The sequence below is a fragment of the Lepisosteus platostomus genome, chromosome 5 (assembly GCF_059453375.1).
Source record: "Lepisosteus platostomus isolate fLepPlt1 chromosome 5, fLepPlt1.hap1, whole genome shotgun sequence".
Lineage (NCBI taxonomy): Eukaryota > Metazoa > Chordata > Actinopteri > Semionotiformes > Lepisosteidae > Lepisosteus > Lepisosteus platostomus.
In genome coordinates, this window is record NC_142615.1 from 53044062 (window position 1) to 53066597 (window position 22536).

Consider the following 22536-nt stretch of genomic DNA (forward strand, 5'->3'; position numbering starts at 1 on the left):
TTACCCGTTAGAAAACTTTATATCACATCTTTATGCTGTTTTAGTCTAAAAACAGGACAGATGTGCTCCTGTGTCCCCCAGTTACTGCACACTGTAAGATTATTTCACTTTTATTTAAATCCTGAGATAAATTTAGGAAGGCTACAGAGGGGTTTACTAGATTAAAACTGTTAGTTCACGCACGGCTCTCGTTTCAGCTTCTGACGTTCTTTAATTGTGAAATCAAGCCTCTTTCTTACAATTTCTCCAAAAAACACCTTTTTTTTAGTAACTGCACACCAGCTTATTAGTAGTTTTGTCTTTGGGGTTTTATATCTCGGTATAACATTAAAGTCGCACAATAATTTCGACAAACTGGCGGCTCCCTTTTCTCCTCCTTGGGAGTCTTTTTACCTCCCATTTGCAGCGCTCGCACTTCTGCATGCATGCTTCGCGAGTTATTAAATCAAATCTGTCTCCGCTGTCCGTAATATCAGGAAAGCATAGTTGTACATTCTTGGCAACATCAGGTTTTAACCCACTCAAGTAAATTTGCTTTATTACTGTGGAAGTATCTTCATTCACTTCCTTCTCATTGGCTAACCCCGAGTATACTATCCATAAAGCTATAAACCTTTCTGTAAAATCTGAAACATCCTCACTTCCTTCTGCTGACATGCTGTTACTTTTCTCTAATCAGATTTCGGTGGGTAATGCTCTTTCAAAAATCTCCACACTAATTCCCACCCTTCTCCTAGATTCTCTCTTCTATTTCTTCTTTTGCTGTTTCTTTTTCTGCATATATAACTTCGTTTCGTTCAGCCATTGCTTTTAGCTTTTCCATCAGAGATTTTTGCGTCTCATCTATGATATTCTGTTGAATTCTCAAATATTCCTCTAAATATTGTTTATTTTTATCCAAATGTTCATACACTTTTCTACATTCCTGTTCATCCTAAATTCCGTCTGACATATTTCTTTTAAGTTTCACTTTGGATTAATCAAACTTTTTTTTTTCTTCACACTAAACCATTTTCACCTCTCCCACGTGCCCCGCGGAGCCCCCCAGTCGAGACAAACTGACGAACTATCAAAATTCGGGAACACGGACCAGGTTCCAAATCCTGGCTTTAAACACACAGTTGAATCGAGTTACCATTTTCGGCTCTTCTGTGAGTACAGTTCTAGTTACTACCTTCAGCCGTACTGCAGTCGTGTACCAGGATGCAACACCTGGATTGTTTCGCACGGGCAGGGCGAGATGCTATTCCTTCAGCAATCCCTTTTTTTCTACCCCACCTTCACAAAACAGGCATCTAAAAACACATACACCATTAACTAATTTTTCTGTTGTACTTGCTTCAGCACCACAGCAACATGGAGAGGACAAGGGACTTTTTAGAAAAGAGGAGTCCTTACCTCTTTTTAGAAGCGGCCGCCTAACTTTTCCTCTCCATGTCCGTGTGGTTTAATTTAGATGGATACTTCTTCATCATTTGGGTCACGTATCCGCCAATCTGCCTCCTCCTTTTTAGAGGACGTTGTAAACCTTTAGGAACAATATAATCTAGCAACAAGGTTATGTAACTGTAATGAGGCTTAAGACAATCAAGAACAAGGCTGGCCTTTCTTCGAAATTCTTTACGGTCATCAGGCAATTTAGGAAAAGTCTTAACTAATGCAAATAATTCACTAGGAGACCAATGTCAATGTTCCTTCTGGACCTGTAAAAGTGCACATTGGCATTTCATGAACAAGTGAAAAGGCTTTGGCTCCTGACCGCTTTCTAGTTTCGGTGGAGACTTTTTCTTTTTAGAAGGCATGGCCATGACTTTAGCTGCAGCTTGCTGTTCTTTAGTTTCAAGACTAGTCTTTTTTGAAGCTTCCCATTATTTCTGTGATTCTTCTTTCCATTACATAAGTTTTCCAATTCACTTTCTTTCCTTTCTTCTCCTTCTCTTCTAAGTTTCCCCTTCTTCAGGAAACTTCTTTTTCCTAATTCAACTTTCCTCTGTCCATTCTGATTCACTTACAAAGATCCTTCATAGTTATGGGCCCCTAATTATCATATATAAATTATGTGCAAGTTCCCTTACACCTATTACCCTAGCTTTACAGTTCATGAACATAAATTTTTTTTTTACTCTAACACAGGCTATAATTGTTTCTCTGAATTTGTCGTACATGTACTTTTGCTGGACTGCTCTGTCCCACTTTCGTCTTTGAATTTTAATTTCCCATTTTTACCGATCGGTGCCTTACTTAGAACCTTATCACATCAACTACTCCACAGAGCAAAAACCACACGTCTGTGTTAAGATAATTTCTTTATATGAGTCCCAGACTCATCAAACCTGTGTGAGAACACCCCTGTGGCTCGGTTCTCAAACTATTAATTTTAAAGGATCACTTACTGACGTCAGCCAGCTGCCAATTCTCCAGACGCGTCTCTGGAAGGATAAACAGTTTATCCTCCAAGGTTCGTCCAATTTGCTAAAATTGTCCGGGTCCGGATGGAGTTTCAGCAGCCGTTCGCGTTCAGGTTTGTGATCCCGGATGAGCCCCCAAATTGTCATGGAAATATAACTATCAAGGAAGCCACAAAAGAGAGTTCTCACCTGAGTAAGGTCTTAATTTCAATATTGCAATATTGGGAGCCCTGTTGCCACTCTGCAAAGTGCAACCAGAGACTCAATTTGTTACAAGCAGTACAGGGTTTTTATAAGACGTTGCGCTGTAAAAAAGCTCAGTGCTTTGTCCCTTCAAAAACTTCCCCTTTCCCTGAGACAAAACAGATTACATCATAGAGCGAGAGAAGAAGCAATAGAGTTGTTATTCAAAGCTAATCAGTTACTTTCAGCTAATTCTAACGACCCAGACAGCATATATTGTTTTGGTACTTTGTCTTCTAAAGTAACCTAAACAGTGTACTTTGTTGACGCACTGTTTTCTAAAATTCTGCACGTACTGTAGCACAGCAATTACATCCTTGAAATATATTTTCTAAAAGCACCAATATATTTTTTTCTAAACTCTCTACATTTTAAGAATCAATTTACTTATTAGATTTCCACTTCAAACACTTGCAGAAAATGCCAGCAATTCAAAGCGTGTAGGCAGCATGAACAGACCAATTCTGCAATTTCTTTTATCGCGGGCGGTACTTTCCGAGTCGATGGCTCTGCATTAGAAATGAGAAGTGCTGAACTCTAAACACGTTCTTGCCATTACTGCTACTCCTGCTGCTACTCCTTCGTCCTTGAAAAAAGAAAAGACAGGCATGTTTTGAGTCTCAAAATGATCTTCTGGATCCACAAGAAACATGTACATTTGATTGATTCCGCAGTATTTTGGATGTACTGTACTTATAACTTCCATCGAAGAGAGATTTCATCAGTTGCATGAAATTGAAACTTTCGACTTTTTGTCTGGTATTGAAAATATGTTTTAAAAAAACCATAAACAATTTTCTAACAAACAACTCATGAATTATTGCCAGGATCTATATTAAGCGTTCGGTAGTGATAACATTGCTGATATTGATTGAGTAGAAATCTATGATGTATTGACAGCTTTATCTGAAGCGAGAAGTCCTAGAACGCCATCTATGAAGTTTAAGGATTCATACCAAGAAATGCCTTTTGTTTCCCACCCCAACTGCTGCTTTTGCATTACACATTATCTGAACATTACCAGTTTTGGTAGCTTCTGGGCACGATTTTCCCAAACTGAAACTTATTACAAAATTCTTTAAGATGAACCATGTCTAAAAATTGTAAATCAGGACTAATTTTAATATCAAATGAAATTACTACAGAGGAAAAGGCTTAACTGAAATATGAATAAGACTATGCAAGCCTGAAAAATAGAACAATTCAATTTATAGAACTTATTTTTTTATTTTTTGAGAGATGGGCTCACACACCGGAAGACACTAACGTTTCTCATCGTTAGAGTATGTGAATAACAGTTTAACCCCATTTGTTTGTAATTGTGATTCTGTTAAAATTAAAAAAGCATCTATCAATAGTAAGAAATTATCAAGAAAGTAAGAAATTGTGTTATTTCATAAACTGTAAGACATGAAGACATTTACAGGTTATATCCTTTGCTTTGTCTTTTAACGCAAGCGGTCAGGATCCAAGCCCATGTTCGGACGGTTGTGTTTCTCTTGTAATCATCAAATGTCATTGTTTTGTCCTTCAGTTCTTTCTCGAGTTGTACCATGGATATTTTATACCATCAATACTTTTCATGCTCTTTTGCATTTTCCTTCACATACGGAAAAAAACTCAAGGCGTTCTTGTCACTGTGCTACACAGTACAGGACACGCAGTGAGTAATTCGCGTAGCTTTCAGAGGAATCCAGAGGGAGGACTCTTAATGCAAGGAGCTGTTTTTTTTTCGCATTAATCATTTAAACCAGAAACAGCTGCACAACTGGTTGCATTTGTGATTATGTCACTTCTCTGCTTCAGCAAGGTCAATAAAAGACTCTGAAAGTAGTAGAGAAAAACTGAATTAAAATCATATTAGCAATTCTGAGCGATATCTGCATACAGGCAATCCAATAAGAACGTTGAAATCTTTGAATGTCATCTCTCTATATATTGCGCTGCTTTTTACTTGGAGTAAAACTATTGGATTGAAGGGTTAAAATGTATTGTTGTTATTTAGAGAAATCAATGAACTCATGATTTTATATGTTTTAAAAGACGGTCATGCGCACAGAAAAAAGACAGTGCTGATTATTTTTCTGGAGACGGAGCACTGATGACCTATCCGAGCCAATTGATAAAGCCCACCCAGTGGATACTCTAGCAGAACGTGGAAGAACGTTCACCATTGTAACCAAGGCAACCACAGGAACAACATCAAGAAGCACAATCAATTCCCCATTTAAATCTTTCGTGTAAGGTATGCCATGTGAAAGCATGAAGTAAATCCCCTGATCTCTTTTGAACATGGACAAGGTATTTCTGATGGAGCGCAATGAGCAAAGATTTAATAAGCTACTCCTGCCGATGATTCAGCTTAAAGAAGTAAAAGCTTCACAAACAAAAGCAGCTCGCTACCACAGCCAATATTAAATGTACTTGGTGGCACATTACCATTTGCACTGGCTCAAAAGTGGTCTCGGCAGACGTTGTTCTCTACGTAAAGCTGAAAGCGCCAAAGAGCATTTCCACTGAGAAAAAAAATCTTTCTTGATGTTAAACATAGAGAGCCTGCCTTTTAGAAGTTCTCCCTTTAAACACCTTGTGCAGCCTCCCGACAGACTAACAAAAAGCGCCTTTTCACCAACTCAATTTATAATACGCCCCTCAAAACTCACAACCGAATAACAATCCATCCGTATATTTGATTTCCAAGATCCATTCAAGGCAACTTGGGTCTTCGCAAGCAAATAATTTCAGGGAAGAAACTCAGTTTAGTCAACTACTGGTGCATTCAGCATACCATTCGCTTTTGCTTGTCAGGGTGGCCGAGTGGTCTAAGGCGCCAGACTCAAAGACATGTGTCTTTCCAGCTGGCTTGGGTGTTCTGGTCTCCAAATGGAGGTGTGGGTTCAAATCCCACTCCTGACAGCTTCTGTTTTTACCTCTCTTGAATTGTTCCAGTGCTAGCTGACAGTGAATGACTGAAATATAAAAGCAGCAGAAGAAACCAAGCAACTCAGTGCAATTTGTGAGTATTCTGCACTGTTAAAATGCACAGGTTTTCATACTTTTTGGAATTCGTAGCTCAAGAAGTGACTCCTGTTTCATTTTCTATTCACCAACTCGATTTGCATTCCGCCCCTCACACCTCACAACAGAATAACAAACGGCTTCATGTGCCACAGCATTCCCCTGTAGATTCGGTTTGCACTATGAATTAGGCGACCCCGAATGAAATATTTTAGTGTTGGCTCAAATGTGAGGAATTTCATGAACCCTCAAAAAGGAACGCTTGCAGAAAATGCCAGCAATTCAAAGCGTGTAGGCAGCATGAACAGACCAATTCTGCAATTTCTTTTATCACTGGCGGTGCTTTTCGATGGCTCTGCATTAGAAATGAGAAGTGCTGAACTCTAAACACGTTCTTGCCATAACTTCTACTACTGCTGCTACTTCTTCGTCCTTGAAAAAAGAAAAGACAGGCATGTTTTAAATCTCAAAATGATCTTCTGGATCCACAAGAAACATGTAAATCTGATTGATTCCGCAGTATTTTGGATGTACTGTACTTATAACTTCCATCGAAGAGAGATATCATCAGCTGCATGAAATTGAAACTTTCGACTTTTTGTCTGGTATTGAAAATATGTTTTAAAAAAACATAAACAATTTTCTAACGAACAACTCATGAATTATTGCCAGGATCTATATTTAGCGTTCGGTAGTGATAACACTGCAGATATTGATTGAGTAGAAATCTATGATGTATTAACAGCTTTATCTGAAGCGAGAAGTCCTAGAACGCCATCTATGTAAGTTTTAGGATTCATACCAAGAAATGCCTTTTGTTTCCCACCCCAACTGCTGCTTTGGCATTACACATTATGTGAACATTACCAGTTTTGGTAGCTTCTGGGCACGATTTTCCTAAATTGAAACTTATTACAAAGTTCTTGTAAATCTGGACTAATTTTAATATCAAATGAAATTACTACAGAAGAAAAGGCTTAACTGAAATATGAATAAGACTATGCAAGCCTAAAAAGTAGAACAATTCAATTTCTATAACTTATTTTTAATTTTTTTAGAAATTGGCTCACACACTGGAAGACACTAACGTTTCTCTTTGTTAGAGTATGTGAATAAAAGTTTAACCCCAAATGTTTGTAGTTGTGATTCTGTTAAAATTCAATAAATCATCTATCAACAGTAAGAAATTATAAAGAAAGAAAAAAAATGTTTAATTACATAAACTATAAGACAATGAAGAGAGTTTACTTCGCTTTTGTTCTTTTGACTTATGCGTTCAGGATCTGAACCCATCTGCGGACGGTTGTGTTTCTTGAATCTCTTGTAATCATCAAAAGTCGTTGTTTTGTGCTTCAGTTTTTTCTCGAGTTGTACCATGGATATTTTATATGATCAATACTTTACATGCTCTTTTGCATTTTTCTTCACATACAGAAAAAGTTCAAGTTGTTCATATCACTGTGCTGCACATTTACGCTGGACCACCTGTAACAGTAGAGGACACACAGTGAGGAATTCGTGCAGCTTTCAGCTCAGTGCGGAGTCCAGAGGGAGGGCTCGCTCGCTGAATGATCTCTCAGGAAATCCCGGGTGAGATTCAAAAGGTAAACCTGGCTCTCTATGAACACGAGCAAAGAGTTCTCACTCAACAGAAGATTGCGATGTGAGTACAGTAATATAAAACACCTGAAGATGCCAGGGATTGAACCCCGGACCTGTGGAGCAGTAAGTGACTTGTAACGCTGACATAAGAAATACTTACATAAAGTGCTTTTACTGACCATATTACAAATCACAGGAAGTAAGGTCTTAAAACATTGGGCAGTAGTGGGATTTAAACCCACGCCCCTGAGAGAGTGGAGCCTAAAATCCAGCATATTAGACAATTCAGCCACACTACCTCTGGCCCCTTCTCCTTTCCTCTCGTTGCTGAGTATAGGTGCCTTCATGCAATTGAGCCAGGTTTGAATCCCAGCCAATACATCTCCAAATCTTTTCAAATGAATCTGTGATCTTGTAGCACATCCTCTGAAACAAGCAATCAAAATTGGAAACGTCTTCTTCAACACTGAAAAGCTCAATTAGGACGAAGCAGTTGTACACAGGACAGCAGTACCGTATATGTTCTTGATTGATTCAGACTCGTTCTCAGTGGTTCTTGCTCACCAAATAACTTAAAAGCTGAGGAAGAACGCTACGAAAAATACTAATCAAAATACAAAATAATAATCATTATTAACCAGAAACAGCAGAAAAACTGGTCACATTTGTGATTATGTCGCTTCTCTGCTTCAGCAAGGTCAATAAAGGACTCTCTGAAAGTAGTAAAACACTAAAGAACTGCAAAACTGAATTCAAAATCATATTAGGAATTCTGAGTGATGCCTGCTGACATGCAATCCAATACGGATGTTGTCTTTAAATAAGAATTCTCGATGTTTCCCTGCCTTTTCCCTGGAGTGAAACTATTGTATTGAAGGAATTCTTATCACAGGTTTACAAGGTGCCGTTGATATTTGGATAAATCTATGAACTCGTGATTTTTATATACTTTAAATATCAGCCATATGCACAGAATAAAATGACAGTACTAATGATTTTTCCTGAGACGAAGCACAGCTTATCTTTCCAAGACAGCTGATAAAGGCAAGCCAGTGGATACTCCAGCAGAACATGGAAAAACGTTCAGCTTTGTAACCAACAAATTCCCCATTTAGATCTGACATGTGAGGTATGCTTTGTGAGTGCTTGAAGTGAAACCCACAATCTCTTTGGAACGTAGACAAGTTATTTCTGATGGAGCGCTATGCAGAAAGACTTAATCAGCTCTACCCCTGAGGATGACTCGACTTGAAAATGCAGAACATTAACGTTTCACAGATAAAAGGAGCACAACCGACATTAAAATTGAGGGCGCACTGTGATTTGCACTGACTCAAAAGTGATCTTGGTACACAAACTTCCCTGCTGAAGGTGGAAACAAGAATTTGTGTTGAGAAGAAGAAACACTTTTTTCTCCCTGCTTTGATGTTAAGCTGATAAAGTAGCTTTTAACACATTGCTCCACTTGGTGGTTGTAACACAAAAACTTCTAGCAGCAGTGGGATTCAAACCCACACCTCCAACGAGACTGGAGCCTTAATCCAGCACCTTAGACCACTCAGCCACACAACCCACTATGCCCTGTCTCTTTGTCTCATTACTTTCCCGGAGGAAGCCGGGTGGCTTTTGCTCTTGTCCGACAGTGGCGCTATGACTATGGAACCGACTGCACCTGCTTTTCCTGAGATGCTTCCCCTCTCATGGTGAGATCTCGACTTCTTTAACACCTCTGGATACAGTTCTTCTGTGGATCGGTTATGTGGGAGACGGCACTTCGATACTATGATCGAAAGTGATCTGAAACTACCCAGCTTTCAATCTCTGAGGTAGTTGTCACTAAACTCGGACGTGATGTGCCGTGTGCCATTACTTTTGTTGCGTTCAAGAGTATTCGTTGCGTGAGCTCCTCACTGCATGTCCTGTACTGTACTGTGATTTCATTTAGAGTACAGCGACTAGAATGCCTTGAATGTCTTTGTAACGAACAGTTCTTTCCGGACCCTATGCGGACGACAGTCCGACGGAGTGGGGAGACACTAGGGAAACGTCATGCATGAAAACGGGGCTGAAGACAAGGGGGCGTGTCCAAGGTGCGCTGGTGCACGGGGGAGGTGTGGCCGAGGCGAACAATCCGAGAGTAGTCCTTAGGGAAAATCCAAAACGCAAGGGTAAGTCCAAAACCAGGAGATCCATCAGAAGAAGGATTAAAAACCACGAAGGCCGGGTCGGAACCGGCGGACGGGGAACAGGAACGGGAACGGGAACAGAGGTTAAAACCTTAACAGGACCAGGCGCTTCCTGGTCCCGGACTCGCACGATATGGAAATCAGAGCAGAGCCCGGATGAGCGTCAGCGCCTGGCTTTTAAGGTGGGCTGGGGATAGGGAGCAGGTGCACAGAATAAAGACAAGTGAAAGGGCTGGAGCACCCTTAAGGAGGGGGGACTATAATCGTGACAGTCTATCAGTATGTATATATATATAAACGCTAAAGAACATGTAAAGTGATTAACATTTCCTTGATATAGATTTTCTGATTATGTCTTGGCTTCATTTAATGAATTTCCTTAGTGACAGATCATTTCTTTCCGGTATTTTTTTCTAGTGCTGTTATTGATCGCATACAAAACATTATTCTCATAAAGAACATGTCACCTACAAAGTCACTATGAAACTGGTATCAGAAAAAGTTTCTTAATATTTCTTTTGATTAGGATGCAAGTGAATTTGATCATTAACTATGGAACTTCCCACAGTTGAGAAGTGTCCAAGTGGCTGTCAAAGGACAGCACTTTGCTGGCACTGTGAATAGTTGGCTAAAGTGCCTATCTAGTAAACAAGAGATCCTGGGTCCAATTCCCAGCAGTGCCTTTCTTCCTGTCTTATTGTACAGAATTTATCCTTACGGGCAAATCCCATGCCTTTTAATTCAGGTGAATGCAAGTGTTCGTTTCCTTTCTGGAACAACTTGTTTTGAAAGAAATCTATACAGCTTGCGAAAGATGAAACACAAATCGTGCTTATCAGTGAAGAAGAGGTACTCCCAGCAGGCCAGCTAATACCAGCAAAGTTTTTTTTTCACCCTTACCCAGAGAATGGAGAAAAGCGAGGCGCCTGTGGCTCTGCAGTGTAATCAGTTCGCGAGTTCGGTGGTAAGCTGAAAGATTGGTAAATGGAGCTCGCCCCAGCCCGTCCTTATTCTTTTAAAGAGGATAAAAAATTAACTTCACCGCCATTACTACCAGCTTTAAAAGACTGGCATGGGCACGGAAAAAAACACACTACAGATGACTTTTCTGGAACCGAAGCAGAGATTCCTTTACGAACCAACTGATAAAGCTCAGCCAGTGAATACTGTTAACAGAATGTGAAAGCACGATCAACTTTGTAACTGCAACCACAGGAAAAACAGCAAGAAGCAGGCTCCATTCCCCATTTAAATCTGTCGTGCGAGGCATGCTTTTTGCACGCATGAAGTAAATCCCACGATCGCTTTTGACCTTGGACAAAGTACTTCCAAAAGAGAGCTATGCACAAAGATTTAACAAGCTCAACCCCCGCCGACGATTCGGTGTGAAGAAGCAGAACATTCAGGTTTCACAGACAGAAGCAGCACGCCAGCACAGCCAACATTAAAACGGAGGGCACACTACAATTTGCATTGACACAAAAGTGATCTGGGCAGACGTCCTTCCCTGCATAACGCAAAAAGTGGCAAAGCGCTTTTGGGTTGAGAGGACGCAAGAAGGTTTTTGTTTTGTGCCTTGATGTCAAGCTGAGAAAGTATCTTTAAACACTTTGCTTAGTTTCTCGAGAGACTGCCAAAAAGTAGTTCCCTCCCTTTCATCTGAAGCCAGCTGAAAGGAGGTCTCAACAGAAGCACCTGGCAGCAGTAGGATTCGAACCCACGCCCCCGAAGAGACTGGAGCCTTAATCCAGCACCTTAGACCACTCGGCCACGCTACCCGCTGTGTGCTGTCTCTTTGTCTCATTACTTGCCCGAAGGAAGCCGGGTGGGTTTTGCGCGTCGCCCGACTTAGTGGCGTTATGACCGTGGAACCGACTGCACCTGCATTTTCTGAGATGCTTCCGCTCTCATGGCGAGATCTCGACTTCTTTAACACCTCTGGATAAAGGTCTTCTGTGGAGCAGGTTTCAGACCTCTGCGTACAGCAGCCTTGATGTCATTTTATTTTTACAGCAGCCGCATCCGGAAAGTTGTCTTTTACGTTTTATTTAAACAACAAAACTATATACAATACAAACAAGAGCACATATAACATATCAAGAAAATCGTCAGGGGCACATGCTATAATACAATTACACTTTATGAAAAACGATTACACAAGGTAAATAAAGATAAGTTTCGCACAGCTTGTTCTTACATTTCGAAAGAGTTCGTAAATACCCCTTTACGTCTATTTTGAACTGTTCAAACGTAGGACTCTTCCCAGACCATTTCACTTTATACCACATTCCTAAACGAGGATGCTTCTCCTGTTTTAGAACTATTTTGGGCGGTATGGCTTATACAGCACACCCACAGTATTCTAATGGTGGACTGCAGATCTGTGCTATAGTTCAGTTGAATTCAAAGGATCCAGCAATCGTACTGGATTTGACTGGGATTCTGAAATGTCTCTTGCAAAAGTATTCGGGTTTGCTTGAACCTTTGATAAAAAGGTTCAAGCAACCCAGCTGACAATCTCTGAGGTAGTTGTCACTAAACTCGGACGTGATGTGGCACACATGTGCCGTGTGCCTTTACTTTTGTAAAAAACTGGTATCGGGAAAAGTTTCTTAATATTTCTTTTGATTAGCATGCAAGAAAATGTGATCATTACCTATGGAATTTCCCGCCAGCGTGGAGCTTGAATTCACAATCTTGAGATTCAGTGTTCAAGAGTCACAGAAGAGGTCGGCCTGGTCTTCAATTTGCCAACGATAAGCTCCTCTGTAAAGCAGATTGTTCGGATCGGATATTTGGGACAGCATTCCGATTCTAAGATCATTTGCAGCACACGCATGGTTTCCCCCCTTCACGCAAAAAACATAGATGAAGGAAGCTCTCCTGTCTTCTGGGTTCAAATCACCACAGTGCTTTTCTTCCTCTCTTGCCATGCAGAGTTGGTCGTTGTGGACAGCAACAGGTGTCTGCCTTAACTTTAATGGAAGTGTTCATTTCTGGAACAACTTTTTTAAAAACAAATTCCACACATATTGTGATAGATAAAATACTAATCTTCCCTGTCAGTGCAGAATAATTAGTGCCAGCTGGCATGAAAACGACAACAATTTTTTTTGTCTTTAGCGTAAAACTTGTGAATATAGAAGAAAAGATGACGAGTGTCAATTTTTATGGCACCGTGAGCTTGTCCTTCAGTCAAACATGTAGGTAATTCAAACACACCAAGATATGCACTTCGAATTAGCTTTGACCTAAATACTATCTACTCCAGATGTGATTGGGCCTCTTTCCACATCCTGATATATGCAGAGAACACAAGCTTTTGGCACGAGTGAATATAAATGTAAACATAAATACTATTCAATATATCGGAATTTTGTTGTATTTAAAAAATATTTTAGCTGGGGATCCTCAAATCAGGAGTGTAGAAAAGAGCACCGTTAAACACCATCGGGAGTGCAGAACGTGATAAAAGTGTTCTTTAAACAAAAAGTGAAAATAGTGAATATGTCTTTCACTTAGATGTTCATTGAAAGCTCAGTAAACGATAAAGCAGAGGCTCGTTTTGTGAATTCTCCTCGCATCAGATTGTCTTGCTTCGACCTTTAAATTGTACACTGTGTAGACCCTTCACTCTCCCTAACTCAATTAAAGAGCCGCAGGTAAAAGTGCCTGTCAGTTTAGTTCAGTGGTAGAGCACTTGCATCTCGTGTATAAGGCCTTGTTTTCTACTGCCACTCTGGATTTCTCTTTAAACGCAACATCTTATCTGTGATTGTCTTTCATGTGACAACCCCCGTGTGTGAATTTCAGCATGACACATAAAATCGTTTGAGATGCTATTTTTAAAACAGACCAAATGAAAGACCTAGTAGCTAAATACAAGTAGAAAACACGTGAATCTAATTGAGAAAATTTGGACCGGAGCGATGTATAGTATTGTAATGGTTGGGGGTTCAGGCGGGCACCCTTGCCATTGCCACTTAAGTCAGCCCCCCACCGTCGGGGACTCAAACCTGCGACCGCCACCATAGCTCAACAGGGACCCAGCCGCTGGAGCTTAAGGACTGTCTCCCTTTAGTTCAACAGGCTGGGTCCCTGTTGAGTGATGCCAGAGGCCTGGGTTTGAGTCCCCGACGGTGGGGGACTGACCTGATGTGGCAGTGGCGAGGATGCCCATGTGAACCCTGGAGCGTTACATTGGTGTCAGCAGTGGGATGGGATAGCCCTTTGCTGAGGTTGGTGAGTGAAGCGGGGGAGAGTGTAACGCATACGGCCGCCATTGAGTGTGTAAGAGCCGGCTTACCAGAGCGGTGATGTCACTGCCCTTCCCTGTAATAGCAGGGCCACAGCCGCAGGACTGAAGGGAGATTGCTCTTTAGCTCAACAGGCTAGGTCCCTGTTGAGTGATGCAGGAAGCCTGGGTTTGAGTTCCTGGTGGTGGGGGGCTGTTGTGAACACCGGAGTGCTACAGTATTACTAATAGTAGCACAAAGCTCACAGTGGTGGCTTTAGGGTATCAGAGCCAGTGGTGCAATGGATAATGTGTTTGGCTTTGGCTCAGAAGATTGCAGGTTTGACTCCTCCCTGGCTCGTTAAGCTTTTAAACTACACTTCTCAGCGTACACAACCCTTCTATCGACTGGATGAGTCTCCCGTTACGTCTCCAATTCTTTCCGCACATTCTGCTTGTTTCACCACCGTTACTGTTGGACCACAGCCACAGAATCGAGGAGAGATACGGTTCCGATAAACTGTCTTAAATAATCATGTTGAAAAAGGTGACTAAGTTTATTTTTCTTTAACATAACCTTACATTTGCCTGTTCAGTTCAAGTTATTTTCTGTACCTGCAAATTCCTCAATTTTTCTGCTGTCTCCTGAGACAGACATGTGTCAAATCACAATAAGTAATACAATCTATTCAGTTAACACCCAGATGTAACAGAACACATTTAAGACTTACACCCCCTTTAAATATGTATTTCCTTCATTTCAGTTTTCTTACCTCCCCAGGATACCTGAAAGTTCACTATCCCATATTAAGGACTGTACATGCATTACCGGTAATACAGCTACTAATAAAGATATACATTAATCTTAATTATTAATAAATTACACTTTTATTAATAAAGACATGTATTAATCAAATTCATTGTGAATAGTTGTGGTGTCTAGAAAACAATTTTAGCTACAGTAAATATTTCAAGCAAGTGGTGCGTATGTTCGTTACTTTGTGACTATATTATTTCCACTACATTCAGAACAGTTCAAATGCGATCAACTGTTCCTCTACTGAACTACATAAACCCTGTGAAGAGGTGGTTTAAGTTAGTCTCCTACATCGGTAACATCTAATGGGCAGCATATGTTATTTTAGGTTTGTTGCAATTGAGAACAGGTTTAGTATGGAGCTGCTGACAAATTTCAGCAGCCACGTTCGTTGCAATGACCCGTTGTAGGGTCATTGCCAATCAGCTGCAAGAAAAAAAAAAACATCATTTGTGCCTTTATTTAAAAAAAAGAAAAACAGAGAAGTAGTTTATGTGGTAATTTCAGGTACAATGTAAGAACTTAAGTTAACTAGTCCCACAGTAATGCGTGGGGTCCTATCAATAGAAAAAAAATACTTGTAACCCAAAAACACAACAACCACGATGTGAGAAGCCTTCCGGGAACCTAGGTAAATCACTGTAGTAGTCTAACGACTACAGAAAATAAAATAAACAAATACTTAAAGGAACAACTTCAAAACAAAAAGAACATTAAAAACAAATCTGGGAAACAACAAAAACAGAATCTAATGCGAGAGCTTTTTCAAGTCTTCGGTACCCCATCGTGCTCCCTTAGTCCCAGTAGACCTCTCGTCTAAGAAGATATCTCTCATCTATCTGTGTAGAGATCAGCTGGGGGTCCACAGCTGATGGGAATTTAAGTAGTGACCTGCGTCAGCTGCAAAGGAAAAAGTATAGGTATAGGGACTAATAAAAAAAGTATAGGTTTATTCCATGCTGAAAGGAGAAGGAAACACAACGTGGACCCTTCTTCGGGTGTGACGTGGAATAAACCTTTACCTGTTCCTTTGATGTTAATTTAGACTGGATCTCCAGCAAACACCTAACAAGCTACAATCCCGTTAGATAAGGTGTTAAGGACGACCTATAAGTAACAGTATCTAAAGTGGACGGTTGCTTTCGGTAGCTAAAGACAGGCCACACTGCTCCAGGTGAGGCTCGAACTCACAACCTCGGCATGACTCCGCTGTGCACTGCTGTATAAGTACCGTGCGCTGACCGATTGCGCCACTGGAGCCACATAGATTACTTTCCCTTCACACACTGACGTTGCACAAACACAGGGTGAAAACGATTTCGGCATGTTTTCCGTCTCTCCGTGGGAGAAAGGGACAGTAAAAGAGCGAGGAAACTACAAGGGAAGAAAATGAAAAAATAGTGCTCACTGCAGAAGTGGGAGGAGAGAGATGGTCAGACACGTAAATCAGCCCGGCGGATTTACACTACAAATTTGTCATTTGTAGTGACATTTATGAGTCTTCATGTGTCTGAAACTATCCAGTTTGTATTTTCGTTTCACAAATCAAGTAAACTTGAATAAGACAAGAAGGCACACTGCACATCTGCGGAACATCACGTCCGATTTTACAGTAACACCAGAGACTGAAAGCGAAGTAGTTTTTTATTAAAGTTCAAGGAAACCTGAATATGTTTGCTAGAAGTATTTCAGAATCACAGTGAAATGTAGTACGATTGCTGCACAGATCTGCAGTCTGCAATTAGAATACGGTTTGTGCGTTGTATAAAATATACCATTCAAAACTTTTCTAAAACTGCAGAGATACATTTCGGAATGCGTCTTCCTGTAAAAATAAAATATCTATTTTATTTGACGGGCGCTATAAGCAGAGTCTGAAGCCAGCTCCACAGAAGAACTATATTCTTTACTTCTCCTGCCATTGCAATTTGCGCACAGATTTTTTTTTTCAAAATGTATTAGCCTCGATGGGAAAAAAAGCTAAACTGTGTGCGCGGTGGCCAAGTGGTAAGGCATCGGTTTCGTAAACCGAAGAGCGCGGGTTCAAACCCCGTCCGTGCCTGGTTTGCGTGCCAAGATATACCTTTATCTAAATCGTCAATTGTCTTGCAATGTAGAAATCTCTGTAATAATAAGAAAAGAAAAGTAGTTAATAATCCTTTGACAAAGTAACGGGCATCCTCCACTGCTTGTCAGGATGGCTGAGTTGTCTTAGGTGCCAGCCTCAAGAACTCAGTCGTGTGTAGTGACAGTTGTTATTCACAACCCGGATTTCTATGGAAGCCCGTTTCCGCCAGGGAGTAAAAAAAAACCGCTATGGTATCTCAGAATTCCGACTTAGCAACTCAGAATTGCGACTTAGTAACTCAGAATTCCTACTTTATATCTCACATTTGCGACTTCGAAATAGCCCATATTTCAATGTCTGCCCTTTTGTTATCGTAACGGATTCGCGTTCTAGGGCTTGTGCCCTCGCCGCTCCCACCCTAGTTGGCTCGAACTGCATTGGCTCGAACCCAGGTCTTGCCAGCTGAGCTAAAGAAGAGTTTCTTTTTTAAGTAAAAAAGGACATACAATGAGATACCATAGCGCGTTTTTTTTTACTCCCTGGCGGAAACGGACTTCATAGATTTCCCTTCATGTTCATTAAGATGTGTCATTTGTATGTTGCTTATATAAGAACAGTTTCTTCAAAAGTTCTGTCAATTAACAGTGGAGAGCTAGCCGATGTACGTTTTCATGAAAACTCTCTTTAAGGCGATTACAAGTATCTTGAGCAAATCTGCGTCATATTTTTTTTAAAAAAAGTTTAGCTCAAGATGCAACAGGAGTATAAATGAATTCTCCCGCCCTACATTACGGAATCTTATTTTTCTTGAATTTTCTGATGTTGGTCGTTATTGGAAATTGCCCGGTGATATCGACTCAGGTACTCAGTTGTTACGTGCTGTAATTCGATACATGCAAAGCATTTATATTCCCTCAAATTATTAATAAGGCCAATAATGTATTAAACATTACATGCCACTTTTTCTCTAGATGATGTTCACGGTGGAACAGTGAGAAAGGCGTGCCTAGATGTGCTTGAACCAGCACCTTACTATCGTTTTAGTCCCGACCTGACCGCACTGAGCAATGGTACGACAGAGACTCCAACGGGTCGGTTTTCTCCTTTTACAGTTTTTGGGAAAAAAATAATCTGCACTTTTAAGCAAGTATTTTATTTCAAATTTTGCAAAGTGTAAGTTTTTCTTGGAAAACGTTGTTTCAGAAAGAAACTGAGTTGATGGGAATAGCCCTGTCAGTAGAATATCGAACGTTTCATCTCAGCTAGTTCTTCTGTGGAGCAGGCTTCAGAACTCTACGTACAACGCCTTTGATGTCATTTTATTTCTACAGCAGACGCATCCGGAATGTTTTTTTTTACTTTTTATTTGAACAACAAAATAGATTCAATATAAACAAGAGCACTTATAACATCAGTAGAATCGTCAAGGGTACATAAAATAATAAAATTACACTTTCTGAAAACGATTAAACTAGGTAAATCAAGATAAGGTCCGCACAGCTTTAATGTTCTTACATTTCGAAAGAGTCTGTAATTACCCCTTTTCGTCTATTTTGAACTATTCAAACTTAGGACTCGTACCAGACCATTTCACTCTACGTACAGTATATCTCTTTTCGAAACGAAAATGTATTTCCTGTCTTAGAAATGCTCTGGGCGGTATGTCTTGCACAACGTGGACTGCAGATCTGTGATATTGTCGAATTCGAGGGATCCAGCAATCATACTGGATTTGACTGGGATTCTGAAATGTCTCTTGCAAAGGTATTTGGGTTTGCTTGAACATTTAATAAAAAAGTGATCTGAGACTTCCTAGCTTCCAGTCTATAATCTCACTGTAACTAAACTAGGATGTGATGTTTCGCAGATGTGCAGTGTGCCTTTACGCTTGGCATGTTCAAGACTATTCGTTGCGTGAGCTTCTCACTGCGTGTCCTGTACTGTATTGTGATTTCGTTGAGATTATCTACGAGGAGTACAGCGATTAGAACGCCTTGAACCTTTTTTTCGGTATATAAAAGAAAACGCTAAAGCACATACAAAGTAACTAACATTTCCTATATGTAGGTTTTCTGATTATATCTCTACTTTACTTAAATACCTTAGTGACAGGCGATTCTTTCCGATATTTGTTCAGGCGCGGTTATTGATCCCATACTAAAGATTATTTTTATAAAGAAATTTTTATAACGGACATTTGGTATAATTAAAAAAAAATACTCATTCACGAATGTTAACATTTTTTACAGTAACGTGTTCTATTGTGATATTGCGCCCCGTGCAGCAATATCACCAGACAGTTTAATGGTCTTAATCACACATTCTCCCTTCACTTAACGACAGACTACTGTTCTTTTAAATTTTCTCCATTCATTGGAAGTGAAGAGAACAGAACTTAAGCTATTATTTATATAAATGTAGTGTGAGCCTTTAATGTGTTCTATAAAATTGAGGAGTCAACTGGATAGATTTGTTAAATATTTTAGTGATGCGTCTCGTATTTGTGGTTATAGGAGGAAAGCAGGGATGAGGAGGAAATAGGTGGCACCCAAGCATGTTAAAGGAAAAAACTCAGCATCTTAAGTGATTTATGTTGGTTTACAGTCCCTTTTCTGTCCTGTGATCCAATGACTGTGTTGAAACAGCCAGGGTTGCGCTAGCTCTTGATGGACTGGTATGCAAACCAAATGACAGACAAGCAAAGCGTTGTTTTACAATTCTGAAAGCTTGTTCAATGTGGCTTCTTGTGTTTTTATGACTCCTGTTATAGTGCTGGTCTTGTAATGTTGTTGGATTGTGCACAGGTGTCAGAAGATACCGTCATAAAGGATAAGCACGAGTTAGCAAAACAACACGCCAGCAAGCACTTCCTCCCTTCGAAAGGAAGATGTTGGAACTGATTAAAGAACTTAATCTGAACTGACACAGGAGAGAGAGAAAATCAAAGTTCTGAAAAGTAAGCACAAGGCACACCCTGCTAAAGAAATGTATTGCCTTAAAAAAATGCTTGGAAGGTCAGAGGAACAATTGTTGTGTTTTTTTTTTTTGCTCAAGTATTTTTATAAGTTTAATTTCCAGTTCTGTTAAAAATAAAACTTAACTTTACTGGTTATTAGTCAGTGTCTTTTGTAATGATTTAGCTGTAATGATGTCTGCTTATTCATCTGGAGTGTTAAACAAAATTAATGCTGCAATAATACAGTAGCGTTTAATTTCAAATGCACAGCTGCTGTTCTCATTTGTTTCATGACTAATTATAATTGGGTATCTCATTAATAACTATGTAGCCTCATCAGGTGAATTGTCGCCTAAATGCAATTCTTAAATTAAAAACTAACTGATTTGTCAGGAAATTGAGTTTGAATATAAATGAGAAACAGAAAAGTAATTGTATATTAATGTGGCCTACATATTCTACTGATCAGAAGTGTTCTGATGTACAGTCCTCTCCAGTTCGGGCTAATTAGTACAACAAGGCCGAGCCCTTGGAAGCGGATTAAGCACAAGTTGAGCTGAGCTCCAACTTTGTTCCACATATTTTTTGCTGCAATTGAACTTTGGAGCGGGAGATGATCTCCAGAATGTACCATACTAACTTAGTACGCGGCTGTGTTTTAACTCGGGAAGTCCATCGCATTTGACCCTATGGGTTTATATACATGGGTTTCTCTGCATACACTACCATAAGGGAGGAATGGTGAGTTAGAGGGAGGGCACCAGTTTGGTTTATCAAGAATTCACCAAACTGAGTAGAACTACAGATCCAACCATTCAAAATGTGCAAGGTACAGATGCAGCCATTCAAAGTGCGCGGTACAGACACCGCGGTACAGATACCGCAGGTATGATGACACGGGGTACCGCGGTGCGTGATTGGTTGACCGACAGGGGCACTCGTGGTCCGTTGGTCTGTCATAGAAAGACTTACTGTAAACGTCTTTACTGTGCCCGTTGTAGATATTGAATTTTACCACTGAAGGGAAATCTTAGTAGCTGAGCATAAAAAGAATAGGAGCATACTGTAACGCGTGTGAAGGCCATAAACGATATTAATTTTGGAACGTAAACATACAGTATATAGCTGGTCTTGGTACTTTAAAGAAAAAAATTCACACCGGTATTCCATTTCTCCCTAAACATTGTAAGCTTCGAAGTCTTTAACTAACGTGATACCGGAGTCAACAAGCATACTTTTAGAATTTGATTAAAAGGGAATATAATATGGAATCGCGTATCTAAAAAATTTAATAACGGTATGATTATATCCGTGTACTGCGGCAGGGCTGTGTAGGGCTGTTTCGCCTGCCTGATCATGTGAGCTGTATTGTAGCCTACTGGTCTAGGTGCGTGACTACCAACTGGCAGGTTGTGTGTTTGAATCCAGCTGGTGCTGGACTTTTCATTTGTATTTATTTATTTTTTAATCGCGTAACATAAACATATTACCGTATGCAAACTGTACTGTATACAGTATGTATATGTATATTTAATGTCTTAACTGTGCCCGTTTAATTGAATTAAAAAAAATATTTAACACGAACATTAAGCTGTTTACATCTTCCGCCTGAGAACAGTCACCCGTTGCTACCCAACGCAGAATGGTGATTGGTTGACACTATCTGACACCCCTCTGATTGGAGAAAAAAGACGTGCTGGTGTGCTATACACACTGTGCCAGGAAGAGGATTTCTTTCTATTCAAAACGTGTATTTTAAAAGTTTAAGAAGTAAAAACCTTACAGCGTACACAGATTTCTAAACTGATCAGGATCGTTATCTTTGTCTTATGCATAATAATGTTCACCGCTCTGTCCAGCAAATTAATAATAAACTTTATTTTATATAGCGTTTTAAACGAATAAGTAATTAGATTGCTCATAAACCTAATCACTTGCTTTTTCTTTTTATTTAGGCTCAGATTTCAACTATAGATCGTATTATTAATAACCATAATAACAACCAACCAACAAAAACAACCATATAAACATAATGGTGGTGCTGGACCTTCCAGTTGTATTTATTTTTTAATCGCGTAACATAAACATATTACCGTATGCAAACTGTACTGTATACAATATGTATATGTATATTTAATGTCTTAACTGTGCCCGTTTAAGTATTGAATATTCATATCTAATTTTACCACTGAAGGGAAATCTTAACATAAACATACAGTATATGGCTGGTCTCGGTACTTTAAAGAAAAAAATACACACCAGTATTCCATTTCTCCCTAAACATTGTAAGCTTCGAAGTCTTTAACTAACGTGATACCGGAGTCAACAAGCATACTTTTAGAATTTGATTAAAAGGGAATATAATATGGAATCGCGTATCTCAAGAAATTAATAACGATATAATTATATTCATGTTGCAAAAGAACTGCAACGGACATAAAAACTCCCTTGCATGGTTTCATTACGACCAGAATCGGTCTTGAGATATTTTTAACTTGATTTACAGTATTTGAGAGGTATGTCTTAACACCGATACTACAGTGCTTAAGTACTGCTCACGTATATGTTTCTAGGTTTATATTATGCATTTCATACGGTCAAATTACTTTTGAGCAACTAATAAGAAGCGCGAAACGGTATGCGTTTTACTTTCGTTTTGTGCTGGGACCCGTGGATTGATTCGAGATATCAAGTACATACAAGTCATTTTTTAAATGTTGTAGTTCTTCTTGAAAAAATGTTACGAGTACATCATCTATCAACAATTACACAGGTTCTGTTTCCATATTGCGGATTTTGGTTACGTAATATTATTTTCTAGATTTCACGTTATGAAGATGATCGAAACACGAGGGCGGCGTAGCGGTCGGCTCTTGCTTTCCCGTCTATGCCGATGCACTGCAAGTACAACCCCCCCTCCATCTCCTGGGTGATGGGTAGCAGTTGGACATCTGGGAGAATTATTCGTCCCACTGGCATCTGTGAATTCCGCTGTGCTTCCTGG

The 22536-nt window shown here is 39.8% G+C and overlaps 4 non-coding genes across 4 annotated transcripts; 2 read left to right on the forward strand and 2 right to left on the reverse strand.

The window, feature by feature from the left end:
* The first annotated feature begins 5454 nt into the window (after positions 1–5454).
* trnal-caa (transfer RNA leucine (anticodon CAA)) lies at positions 5455–5567 on the forward strand. Its single transcript has 2 exons — positions 5455–5492; positions 5522–5567. It is a non-coding gene; the product is annotated as a tRNA-Leu (tRNA).
* Positions 5568–11153: 5586 nt separating this feature from the next.
* trnal-aag (transfer RNA leucine (anticodon AAG)) lies at positions 11154–11235 on the reverse strand. Its single transcript has one exon. It is a non-coding gene; the product is annotated as a tRNA-Leu (tRNA).
* A 4439-nt stretch (positions 11236–15674) lies between these two features.
* trnai-uau (transfer RNA isoleucine (anticodon UAU)) lies at positions 15675–15768 on the reverse strand. The gene is made up of 2 exons: positions 15731–15768; positions 15675–15710 (listed from the first exon to the last, which is right to left on the reverse strand). It is a non-coding gene; the product is annotated as a tRNA-Ile (tRNA).
* Positions 15769–16498: 730 nt separating this feature from the next.
* trnat-cgu (transfer RNA threonine (anticodon CGU)) lies at positions 16499–16570 on the forward strand. Its single transcript has one exon. It is a non-coding gene; the product is annotated as a tRNA-Thr (tRNA).
* The last annotated feature ends 5966 nt before the right edge of the window (positions 16571–22536 follow it).